At 39.6% G+C, this 12,548-nt stretch overlaps 1 non-coding gene across 1 annotated transcript; it reads left to right on the top strand.

Moving 5' to 3' along the window:
• Positions 1-6,446: 6,446 nt before the first annotated feature.
• Positions 6,447-6,520, top strand: Trnat-ugu (transfer RNA threonine (anticodon UGU)). Its single transcript has one exon. It is a non-coding gene; the product is annotated as a tRNA-Thr (tRNA).
• The last annotated feature ends 6,028 nt before the right edge of the window (positions 6,521-12,548 follow it).

The raw sequence follows: 12,548 nt of genomic DNA on the forward strand, positions 1-12,548 counted from the left end.
GTAGACACAGGCAGCAGATCAGGCACTTTCTATTTTTATCCCGGAAATTTTAACTTTTTTCCTTGTATGATGTTTCAAGTCGACCAAATCAACCCATGTGCTTCACTCGTTACCGCATATCGTAAAATACTTCCAGACTTCCAGATGGTGCCATTCTCTGTTACAACTGACGTTCGACAACAGCGAGAAACTGCGTCCAGTCTCGCGCACTGCTTGTATAACAGGCACAATATTGTCTCGGCAATGCTGGACCAATCCATTTGTTGCTCGTTTCTGTCAGCAGTGTTATTAAAGTGGCATACATCACTTTTCCCATTTATCTGTAATAACGCAGTATTTCAGAGCTATGGAAATCTTACGAATAAAAATTACTCGTCTTTTTTAAAAAAAGGTTTACTTGAAAACTAAAAATTTTACTGCGGCTGCTGTGGCTAATCGATATATCTGTTTTTACGTGGTTATCAGGAAAAAAAAGATACTTGTTATAACCGAGAGCAAACAAATACCGAAAGACATGGGTTATTCAGAACTAAAATACCCATATCGTTTTAACCGATCGGTTTTTCTATCTCTAAACTGCAGTGTCGCCATAGAAAAGTGTGTCGTTCCATCACTGTCCATAGCAACTTTGAGATATGTAAGTGTTTATGAGCAATATCGGCAAATAGAAACACGAAGAGGTAATAAGCATCTGAGCGATAGAATTTATTTCCCGATCAGAAAAGTCGAGTGACAGACAAGACTGAATCACTGTAATAGAAGTTATATGGAAAGCTGTGTAAAGAAAAATTTCCAGTTCTTTCGTGGATTCCAAAATTGAAGCAAATTCCGGGACATCAAGGTGACATAGTCTTATACGGATAGTATTCCATGACTAACGTAATTGGCCCACATACTGTACTGGTATACGGATAATATTACACGACTAACGTAATTTACCTGAAATAATTTACAAACATGTTACTATAACATTCGCTACTACTCATTACGCTAATTCACCTTCAGCCATTAAGCGCAAGCGCAGATCTCAGTTATGATACGTGCGCCATCCAAAAATTTATCAAGGTAGTAACTCAACACAACTACAAATGATCATTGTGTGTAAAATAAATAGAACACTTCATAAGAAGAACATGACAGGTTTGAATCATTCCCACCGCAAAGGATGAAAAATTCAGGCTCGCACACAAGACCACTTGATAACTAACCAGAAATTCCGATTAGTTGTAGCTTTGGTGACAATCGCCATTTTTACATTTTCCCCGTAAACTAGATAATTATGAAATGTTAGCAACTACTCTAAAATATCTGCGGCAACGGCCTTGCCCCTGAGGTTGCATTGGTTCACGTGAGATCACCGAAGTTAAGTGCGTTGTCGGACGTGGTCGGCACTTGAATGGGTGGTCATCCAGGCCGCCATGCGCTCTTGCCATTTTTCGGGGTGCACTCAGCCTCGTGGTGCCAATCGAGGAGCTACTCGACCGAATAGTAGCGGCTCCGGTCAAAGAAAACCGCCATAACGACGGGGAGAGCAGTGTGCTGACCCCACGCCCCTCCTGTTCGCATCCTCCACGGATGATGACGCAGCGGTCGGATGGTCCCGTCCCAGTAGGCCACTCGTGGACTGAAGACGGAGTGCTTACAAAGCAACTACTCTCCAGTGCATGGCCGTACTACTGAGACCTTGATGCCTGGTATCAACAACAGGTAGCAGCACACGAGGTTGGCTTACGCCTACTGCCAAATTTTGAGATCTGTCGTAAGCCTGCGTAAGCACGTGGGGCTTTCCGTCTTAAGTGCAAGCATATCCATTGCGTGTTCTGCCGCGCGACTTGAGTGGAATATTTCATTATTTCTGAAATTTTATAGAAATGTTTTTCGTTGTATATCCTCTCCATCGGTACTGAATTTACTGTAAAATTACTTGCTCACTTTTCGGAACTTCCGTTCATGGTAAATCGATATTATTAGAAGCCGTGGTAGACACGAGTCTAGTGTGCTTCACCTTCAGCACCTTCTGTGTCAGTCTCGGTTCCTATGTCGCTGATTTCACAACTAGCAGTTCGTTGTCTACTGAGTATACTGTCTCTTGTACGACACTATCCCTCCTACACTGAAAGGGGGAGACACAGGAAATTATAGGATTTTTGAAACATGTAGCTATTAAGGTAATTTTGAAGCTAGGCATACGAAAATTTGTATCTGGTTTCTAGGTCAGAAATAAAGAAATATGTGTTCCATTATTACTGGGAATGAAGTGAAATAGCGGGTGAACATTTTATTTTGAGATAAATAATTATGGAATAACTATGAAAGTATTTTTAAGGCTACATCTACGAAAATTGGTATTTGACTTCAAGGTTACAAATAAGAAAATACGTGTTTTAGTGTTTTTGGAAGTTCAACCCCTAAGGGGATGAAATAGAGTGAGCTGGTGCGTTTCTGGCGCCAGTTTCCATCGATCGTTGCTTCGATCTTTGAGTCGCGGTCCAGAGGACACTGCTCCCTAAGCGACTGTAGTAGTTCTCTGCACGGACCCACATCGGGCTTACCGCGCTTACACTGGACACAGTTGCCAACAAATCTCCTGACATCGCGATATAGGTTGGGCCAAAACATGTGTTCCCGAACTCGGTTCTAGGTCTTGTATAGCGCCAAATGACCCCCGACCACCGAATCGTGGATATATCATGCTAACTCGTTCCTGTGGAATAGAGACCTTCACTTCACCACGGTTGTCTCCCCCTTTACACAAGAGCCCCCCGCCCCCCCGAAGGCAACAGGGCAACAGCCAGTAACGACGTCGCCATCCGCCTACTGCTGCCTATTCGGTCCCCACCTGGGGTCCACAGCCTGTTTGCCGGCTGAGTCGCAGAAGAAACCGGGTGTCTCGGAGAGAAGGAAATTCGCTCCAAGATCCGGCTCCACGTGGCCCTTGCCTTCCCCAGACTCTCCCGCGAACATACGGCTAAGAGCGTCGCCAATTCATTGTCTCTGCCCCTAATATGCGGAACCTGGAGATAAATCTTGTCATCTTAACTTCGGCATGACTTTTAGCGAACTTATTAATCAAAGTTTAAGGGCTGGCACTGGGCAAGTAACTGACGGAGGCTCATTTGTTTCAGTTCAGTTGTAATGCTCACCTGTTCTCCAGGTAAGGTTGTGTAGTATATGTCTCAGAAAACTCTCTACCCTTGATGTGTGTTGTGTTAGAGATAATTGGCAGCGATCGACGCTAGCATACTGGGAACAGAGCACCACGGCGGCAGAGAGATGTTTAAGGCCATGTCCTCTCCTTTACATCTTCGGTTATGTTGTCACTTTCGCGTGATTCCATCGTTCCGGTGGAGAACTATAGCATCCAAAGTTCAATTGCATTGTCAAGTTGAGTATATTTCTATGTCACTCCCTGTCTCGTGGATCTCTCGTATTGATTTGAATCCTTGGTCTGCTCGCGTCTATCGCCAATTCACACGAAATATTGAAGCAACCTTATTTTAAGGGAATTGTCATATGGTCATGTTCTAGTTGTAATCATTCTAAGAATATTGTTGATTAATCAATTGAGTAAGTAAATTTGAAGGTCGGTTTGGTCAAAATTAAAGTACCTCCTTAATTGCTTTAATCATTTGTATATAGTTTTGTTATGGAAAGTTGGGTAGCCAAACGTTAAAAATTCTGTTTCTTAGGCTTAATCTGTTTCTCTGCTGATTGGAAGTAATGAGAGTTCTGCTGCGCATTCTATGCACATTTGTACTATTTAAGTAAAGCCTTACCTAAGTATATTTACCTAGTCATATCCAAATTTGAAGTTTAACGGGTCTTGTTCCACGTAAAGAAATTTATTTATTATTTGTCCATCTGATCTGGCCTTATAAGGCAATCTCTTGTATTTTTGTGATTGTGATTTTATAATGCTTTTGATTGTAATAAAATGTGTAGCAACTACAACGGATTACTATTGTGATTTTGGTGTGTCACTACCACAATCCCATTACATAGAGGATGAAATGTTTCATGAAATATTTAATTATGAAAGCATTTTTAAAGCTAAATATATTTAAACCTGAATTTGGCTTCTCGGTTAAAGTAAAAATAAAAAAAAATTACATGTCTCACTGTTTTTGATACATTCAATTCATAAGGAGGGGGAATATAGGATGAAATGTTTTATGAAAGTAATTCAGTGTGAAAGAATTTTTAAAGATAAATCTATGGAAATTCTATTATTGAAATATACGTGTTTCACTGTTTTTGGAACTACAACCTCCAAGGAGATGCGATAGGGGCACATGTATCCACTCACTCATCGCCTTCCAGCCCAACCTGCAAAGTATACAGACGTGAAATTTGATGAAGGTGTAAATATTACGCTGAAAGCACCATTTAAGAAGAGATTTTTCGAAATTCCACTCCTAAGGGGGTGAAATATGGGTTGAAAAGTTTGTTTTTAAAAAAAATATGTCCCTATGTCACTGTTGAAGCTACGACTACAAAACTACGAAAATTGACATTTGGTTTCTCAGCCAGAAAAAAAAAAAAGGTTTTTATCATTTTCCGAAATTCTTTCATTGGGGGGGGGGGGGATAGAATAAATAGTGAAGGTTTTTTGAAAATAAATCATTATTAAAGAACTACTAAAGCATTGTTAAAGTTACATCTATGAAAATAGGTAATAGATTTCTCAGTTGGATGTAAAAAGAATGTGTTTCGTTGCTTTTGGAAATTTAACTCATTAATAGAGTGAAATAGGGGATGAAAAGTTTTATGAAATATTTCACTATGAAAGCATTTTTAGAATTAAATGGATGAAGATTTGAATTTGGCTCCTTGGTTCTAAATAGAAGAATACATGTTTAATTGTTTCTGAAAATCTAACTCCTAAAGGGTGTGAGATGTTTCTCAAAATGGTTCATTATGAAAGCATTACTAAATATATCTGACAATTCGTATTCGGCTCCTCTGTTAGAATTTTTAAAAACTATGTGTTTCAGTGGTTTTGGAACTTCGATAGTAAGGGGATGAAAATTTTAATGAAATATTTATTGCGTTATATTAAAATATGTTAAATCTGCATCTATGAAAACCGGTATTTCACTTCTCAGTTATATAAAAGAAATATGTGTTGCGGAATGAAAGATTCTATGGAGATATCACCACAAGAATACAAACGGCTTGATTAACGAAAACCTTCGACTCCAGCTGTCGGCATTGTTTTTTGGTCATTCAGTAAAAGACCATGCTTCAATGGCGTTAAGTTTAGAAAGTGTTGCAGTTTATAAAAGACATAAAAAACGATTAAAGAAAAAAATCTTTGAAGACCATAAACGGTCTACGCAAGTAAAGAAGCGGATGATAAGTTAGCTCTTTATGCAAATGAGTTGGTCACTTTAAGTTAAGAGACATGTCATGCACCAGGAACCAAATATTATAGTTGCTACGATTGGCTAACGGAAAAGTTTTGCAGAATCACGGGAAATCACTTCTGCAAGTGGCTGAGAATCTCGTAATGGATAAAAATTCTGTTCTGAGAATTCCAAGGTGGGAGATGCAAATTCCTCGATTAGGAATTGTTAATCCACATGTGAAACCTGAGTACATAATCCCTGTGACATTTTATCAACGGTGTTCCATAGGGACAGGTTCTCATCCAAAAAGTTCGAAAATTCAATTTCTTTGTAGTTGCATTTTTTTTTAAGGTGTACTTGTCCAGACTCTTGGAACGGAAAGGTTTTTTTTTTAATCCGTGCTTAAAAAAATTTCTACAGCCCATTGTTTGAAGCAGTGTCACGACTGCCATGAGCCGCGCGGGGTATCCGCCATGTCTCAAACGCCTTGTCACGGTTCGCGCGGCTCCCCCCGTTGGAGGTTCGAGTCCTCCCTTGGGCATCGTTGTGTGTGTTTGTTGTCCTTAGCATAAGTTAATGTAAGTAGTGTGTAAGCACAGGGACTGATGGTTCAAATGGCTCTGAACACTATGGGACTTAACAATTGAGGTCATCAGTCCTCTAGAACTTAGAACGACTTAAACCTAACTAACCTAAGGACATCACACACATCCATACTCGAGGCAGGATTTGAACCTGCGACCGTAGAGGTCGCACGGCTCCCGACTGAAGCGCCTAGAACCGCTCGGCCACATAGGCCGGTCTATCATGTATTCTAGAGAAGCTGCCCGGTCGTCAGTGGCGCCTGTTCTTTCGAGAACAGTTACTATCTTCATATATATGGTTAAACGTTACCCAGCCATTGACCTTCGTCTGTGCGAATGCGCACAGATTGCCCGAAATCTTACGGGAATCGTCACCTTAGTGTGGGCCAGTATTGAGTGGATGGGCAAACACCTATTACGTACATTACGTTTGTGGATTGTGGCCGGTTGGAAATGTGAGTCTCACGGGAAGCGTGTAAGGGATAAATACCTGCAGTCGCGGTATTCATCTGTGTCCTCGGTGGCTCAAATGGATAGAGCGTCTGCCATGTAAGCAGGAGATCCCGGGTTCGAGTCCCGGTCGGGGCACACATTTTCAGCTGTCCCCATCGAAGTATATCAACAACACCTGTCGGCAGCTGAGGGTTTCAATTAACTATCAATTGTGAAGGGGATTCGAAGAACCCTTTGCCAGGCACTTACATGTGATTTGCAGAGTATCCATATAGATGTAGATCAAAGCTCGTCCCGTGACGCACGTGCACAAAATGATTCATACTGCAAACATACTCGCCGATAACACTGACGAATAACGAGTGCTGCATATCCAGGTTAGACAGATCGGCTTTTCCTGCCAAGAAGAACAGGGAGTTGCTATCTAGGAACAATTCCAGCCCGAGGAAGGGTTGAAAAGTGCTCCTTGGATTGCACACTAAACGTAAATAACGAAAATGCATTTTTGGTAAAAATTGGACAAAGCATAATCCTGTGCTCTCCGTATTGCATTAGCCGTTTTGAATATTGAAAATCTTACTGCAGATTCGTGTTCAGCGACATTAAAAATATACATGTAACCCTCAGTTCATGCAAATCGAAGTAATAATATAACTAAAAGGTTTCCCTAGACGTTGAACTTTTTTTTTTTTTTTTTTTTTTTTTTTTTTTTTTTTTTTTTTTTTTTTTTTTTGGAGAAACAATTTTCTCAGAACGGCATGCAGCATTAACTAAAAATGGTTCAATCTCTTAACTTCTACCTCTGACCCAGAAAAGTAAACACTTTTCTTAGGAGCTTATACCTATAATATATGACACTGATTAATATTAAGTAATTTTTGTGAAGGCATAAGGAGTGAAATAAACCACCCAAAAAATCTAACTCAGAGTTCGAATTAGTACCGTATCGTTAAATTTACGGTTGTTTCATTGCGGTTAGGTATGCGCTCCCATAAATTTTATGTAATATCGACTGATGTTTTCCATTTTCAATTTCAGAGAAGTAATTTAGTATCAACTGATGTCATCCATTTTTGATTTCAGGTAACATCTGAGAGGCCACACTGCACGCAGTCCGCGTGATCAAATCATAATTGCGGGCGCCATTGTTTTTACTGAAAATCTAAAATAAAGCTCATAGTATGATCACTCGTAACTCCCAAACAGATCCTTCAAGTGTATTTTCACTGTCTCAAAAAAAATATATAACATTTTTTGCTCATTTGAATGAGAACCTGGCCGTAACGCCGGAATATAGTCACGAGATTTTTTTCGGAGACGCTGTACGTTCGCGAGAAGAATTTCGTTCTGCGCGTGTCGATGGACATTCTACAGATATTACTGTTTGTGTGTGTGTGTGTGTACTACTCAGTCGTGCCATTCGAGTGTACATCTTTGCATAGTTTTCCTTTGACGGTGTAAACAGTGTTCGGCTCAGTTGCTAACTGGCCAGTTGAGTGGTTCCGAAGTTGTCGGATGTGCGGTGCGTTCTGTCTGCTAGGATAACAACAGACTGGCGTGGTGCGATGGCAGAAGCAGACACTGAAGGAGCTAGCTGCTGGGACGCCAGCGAACAATTTATGCCAAGTAAGACGAAGAGAACTATTCTAAAATTACGAGCCGCCTCAATAGTGTTTATCATTAGTAAATCTTGTAGTTGAGACTGCCACCAATCTACAATAACTGACATTTTTGCCTAGAGAGAGATTAGCGAGAAATACAGGATATCCCCCACACATTGAAATTTTGGTTGTGATGACAGGCCTATGGGCAGTGTAGCCCGAGATCTAAGTTAGGTTGGAAGGGGGTAATTTGATTGAGAGATGTTTACGCCAACGATTATTAATGCCGAGTAAACGTTGTGTAAGCAGATTTCCCTGTAGCGTAGCCTAGTGTTTCCGTCCGCGCCATGTTTAACACACTTTCTCTGGCTATGTACAAAAGTCGCACAACAGCGACGAAAACTACGTTTCTGGTGGGGGGACGGGAGAGTTCCCTATGTAACTTTCACTACAAATTTTAGTAACCGCCGAAACTAGCCGAATTAGAAGCGTAATTTTAACTATATTTCCGTTTGTGGGAAAATAGTGATTCTCCTCTTTCGGCAGCAACTGTAATATGTAGGCGACTTATTAGTTTCTTTTTTTTTTTTTTTTAAACTCTGAATCATGATCTCAGTAGACGCAGTGCTTTTTACGTTGCTTGATCCGTGGTCGATAGTAAACAATGCAATGTATTGGTAAACTCTTTGAAGTGTGACGCGTGTTGCATAGACGGCGTCTGCAATGTTCGTAAGGCCAAGCTTGTATATATTCTGTGTCTGTTTAATTAAGGCGAGGAGGATAATGTTCAAGGAGCACTGCATTAGCAGTCTATGGAGAAATTGAGAATTTGGATCTGACGAACGGCATGCTCGGGCAGTTCGTGCTATTATGTTGACCACTGTGTAATTCGGACACAGTGATCATTGCCTCTCCCTAGTAACCAGGAGACTCGGGTGGTAATCCTGGTCTGGCACAAATTTTCAACAGTGCCTATTGTCAGATAATTTTATTAGTGGTCCGGTCTTAAATTGTGTTTTGTTCACGAAACGTCGTTTAGCTTTTTCATGGATAACAGCTTTGGAAAGCGTACAGTCTGTACAGGTTACATTGATAATCACACGTCGTTAGTCCAAGGCAACTACAGCTACATAGTTTTACCAAGAACTTCTTCGTAGGTAGTTTCCCTGTAGTGGTATTTTGTTTTAGTATTTATAGACTGTAGGCTTGGATGAAATATGAAACACATATCCGAAGTTTCTGTTGATGCTGTAGATCCTGTTTTTATCCGTGCTAGGGGCACTAACACTTCATCAAATACTGGAGGACACAATTTGCCTCGAGATTTAGCAATTTTTCGTAATATAGGCCTAGCTTCGATATATTTTTCTCTAATTGTTGTTTGGATTTAATCTTAAAACACACTAACTTTTCCACCAGTTATTCTATATGTGGTTTCATCCCTTTCGTAGCATAGAGTTCCTAAACGGTCGATAATATTAATAATTTCCTTTCTCACTTTGATTTTCTGTAGAATCTCCTGTTTGTGGTTATTGCTAACCTGTTTCACATTCTCACTTTTATTATTTTTATTTTTCTTGTTTTGTGACTGGAAGCCAAATTTTCTTTGAATTCAGTCTTTAATTCTGAAACAGTTTCAGTTAAAGGTCAAGTGAAGATGGCGATCTATTTGAGGAGAATGGTTAGGAGATCTTTTATATTAGACGTACACAGGTCATTGAGATCCTTATCTATATAAAATTACTTCGAGTTTGATGTAGCCCATTCTCTTGTCATGATGTCGGCTGTATCGTAGCGTATTGTCTCGATTAGGTTGGATATTTTGATTAAGAGTTGCAGAAGTCCACGAAAGTGATTACGAAGTCAAGACTATACTAACAGAACGATGTGTAGCGTAGACCAAAACGCTCTTTCTGTCCTTTTAAAATCTCTTTTAATTAAAAATAACTAAAGCTGCAAGATACAATCACAAAAACTGTTTTATGTAATACAGAAATCCCAGACTATTGTTGTGTACGTACACTAATTTTTTGTCACAGAATATATATTTTTTACTCATTTGCTGGATTCCAGTTTCCCGCTTTTTGCGGCGAAAACCCTTTCCCTGCGAAGGGCCCAATAGCATGTCGGTTATATTCGCGACTTTATCGACGATCAGTAATTTCATATAGTCTATCCACCGGCGTCATTGTTAACATCGAATATAGATTTAAGTATTAGGAAGGCCAATATGAACCTAACGCATGGGTAGGTCTAATGATGAATAAAAAAAAAATTCGAATGCCGGTTAGCTACTACAAGCAGCACAGTGAACGCGTTATTGTGGCCAAGATAGACATGAAGTCCACACCTACCATAATCTTAAAAGTAGTCCGCAGATGAGGAAGAAATTGATGAAATGTGTGATGAGATAAAAGAAATTATTCAGATAGTGAAGGGAGATGAAAATAGAATAGGCACAAGTGATTGGAATTTGATAGTAGAGAAATGAAGAAAAGGAAACGTAGTAGGTGAATATGGAATGGTGGTAAGAAATGAAAGAGGAAGCCGCCTGGTAGGTTTTTGCCCAGAGCATAACTTAATCATCGCTAACACTTGGTTCAAGAATCGTGAAAGAACGTTGTATACGTGGAAGAGACCTGGAGATACTGCAAGATTTTAGATAGATTATATAAAGGTAAGAAACCAGGTATTAAATTGTAAGACTTTTCCACAATCTATAGGTTATGAACTGTAGATTAAAACTGAAGAAACTGCAAAAATGTGGGAAATTAAGGAGATGGGACCTGGATAAACTGAAAGAACCAGAGGTTGTACAGAGTTTCAGGGAGAGCATAAGGGAACAATTGATAGGAATGGGGGAATGAAATACAGTAGAAGAAGAATGGGTAGCCTTGAGGGATGAAGTAGTGAAGGCAGCAGAGGATCAAGTAGGCAAAAAGCCGAGGGCTAGTAGGAATCCTTGGGTAACAGAAGAAATATTGAATTCAATTGATGAAAGGAGAAAATATAAAAATGCAGTAAATGACGCAGGCGAAAAGGAATACAAACGTCTCAAAAATTAGATCGACATGAAGTGCAAAATGGCTAAGCAGGGATGGCTAGAGGACAAATGTAAGGATGTAGAGGCGAAAATCACCATGGGTAAGATAGACACCGCCTACAGGAAAATTAAAGTGACAGCATAGATCGAGGTGGTGGGATCACTCATGGGAAAATTCCTGCAGTAGTTGATGTTAGAGCTGCACCAGTCAGCTGATAGGTCTTCCTGCTTAAGGGAAGTCTCTCTAACAAAAGATCCACTTTTGACAAAGCTTAAGTATCCAAGTAATGAGAGAATTAGTATATTTCATCAAAATATACAAGATTTTAGAGATAAAGTTAGTGAACTGCTTATAGATGTTGACTCTGAAATTATTGGTATATTTGAGCACTTCTTAAATAAGGAGATAATTCAGAGGCTTCCTTTACCAGAATACAGGTTGGCTGGCAGCTTTTCTAGGAGCTCTTTTCGGTGTGGGGGAGTAGCCATGTATGTGAAAAACAGCATCCCATTAGAGTCAATTGATGTTTCTAAGTACTGCACTGAAAAGGTGTTAGAATGTTGTGAAGGTATGGTTAAATTTAATGGAGCTAAACTTCTAATTGTTATTTATAGAGCCACAGACGCCAATTTCACAACATTTTTGCTAAAGCTAGAGGAGGTTTTTGGTACACTTTGTAGGAAATACAAAAAATTATTTATATGTGGTGATTTCAATATTAATTGTAAAGTGATTGTGCAAGTAAAAGGATGCTGGTAGATCTCCTTAATTCATATAATCATATGTAAACTGGTATGGCAAAGTGGTATGCAGATAGAATAGCTACGTCTCAGGATACAATTAAAACCATATGGTCAGTCGTAAGCGAAGTGGCTGGTCTGTAGAGACAGGTCGACGATATAGAATCAGTGCGTAGTGGGAATGTTCGTGTTACTGATAAGTCGCATATATGTACAGTATTTAATAATCACTTTCTGAATGTACCAGGTGAACTAAATAGAAACCTAGCCCCAACAGGGAATCATATAGCGCTCTTAGAAAAAAGTGTTCCGAGACTGTTACCCTAAACGGTCCTCCATGATACTGACAAGAGGGAGATTGAGTTAATAATTAAATCACTAAAGACCAAGAACTCTCATGGATATGGCAGGGTATCTAGCAGAATACTGAAGTATTGTTCTGTGTATGTTGGCCCAGTACTTAGCCATATCTGTGACTTTTCCTTTAGCGGTGGTCGGTTTCCTGACCGATTAAAGTACTCTCTACTGAAGCCACTTTATAAAAAGGGAGACAAGGATAATGTTGACAACTTTAGACCTATTTCAATGCCATCGGTGTTTGCTAAAGTTATCGAGAAGGTTGTATATACAATGTTACTGGAGCATTTAAATTCACATTATTTGCTGTCAAATGTACAGTTTGGTTTTAGAAATGGTTTAACAACTGAAAATGCTATATTCTCTTTTCTCTGTGAGGTTTTGGACGGATAAAATAAAAGGTTGCGAACGCTAGGTGTTT

The sequence above is a fragment of the Schistocerca gregaria genome, unplaced genomic scaffold (genome assembly GCF_023897955.1).
Source record: "Schistocerca gregaria isolate iqSchGreg1 unplaced genomic scaffold, iqSchGreg1.2 ptg000393l, whole genome shotgun sequence".
Lineage (NCBI taxonomy): Eukaryota > Metazoa > Arthropoda > Insecta > Orthoptera > Acrididae > Schistocerca > Schistocerca gregaria.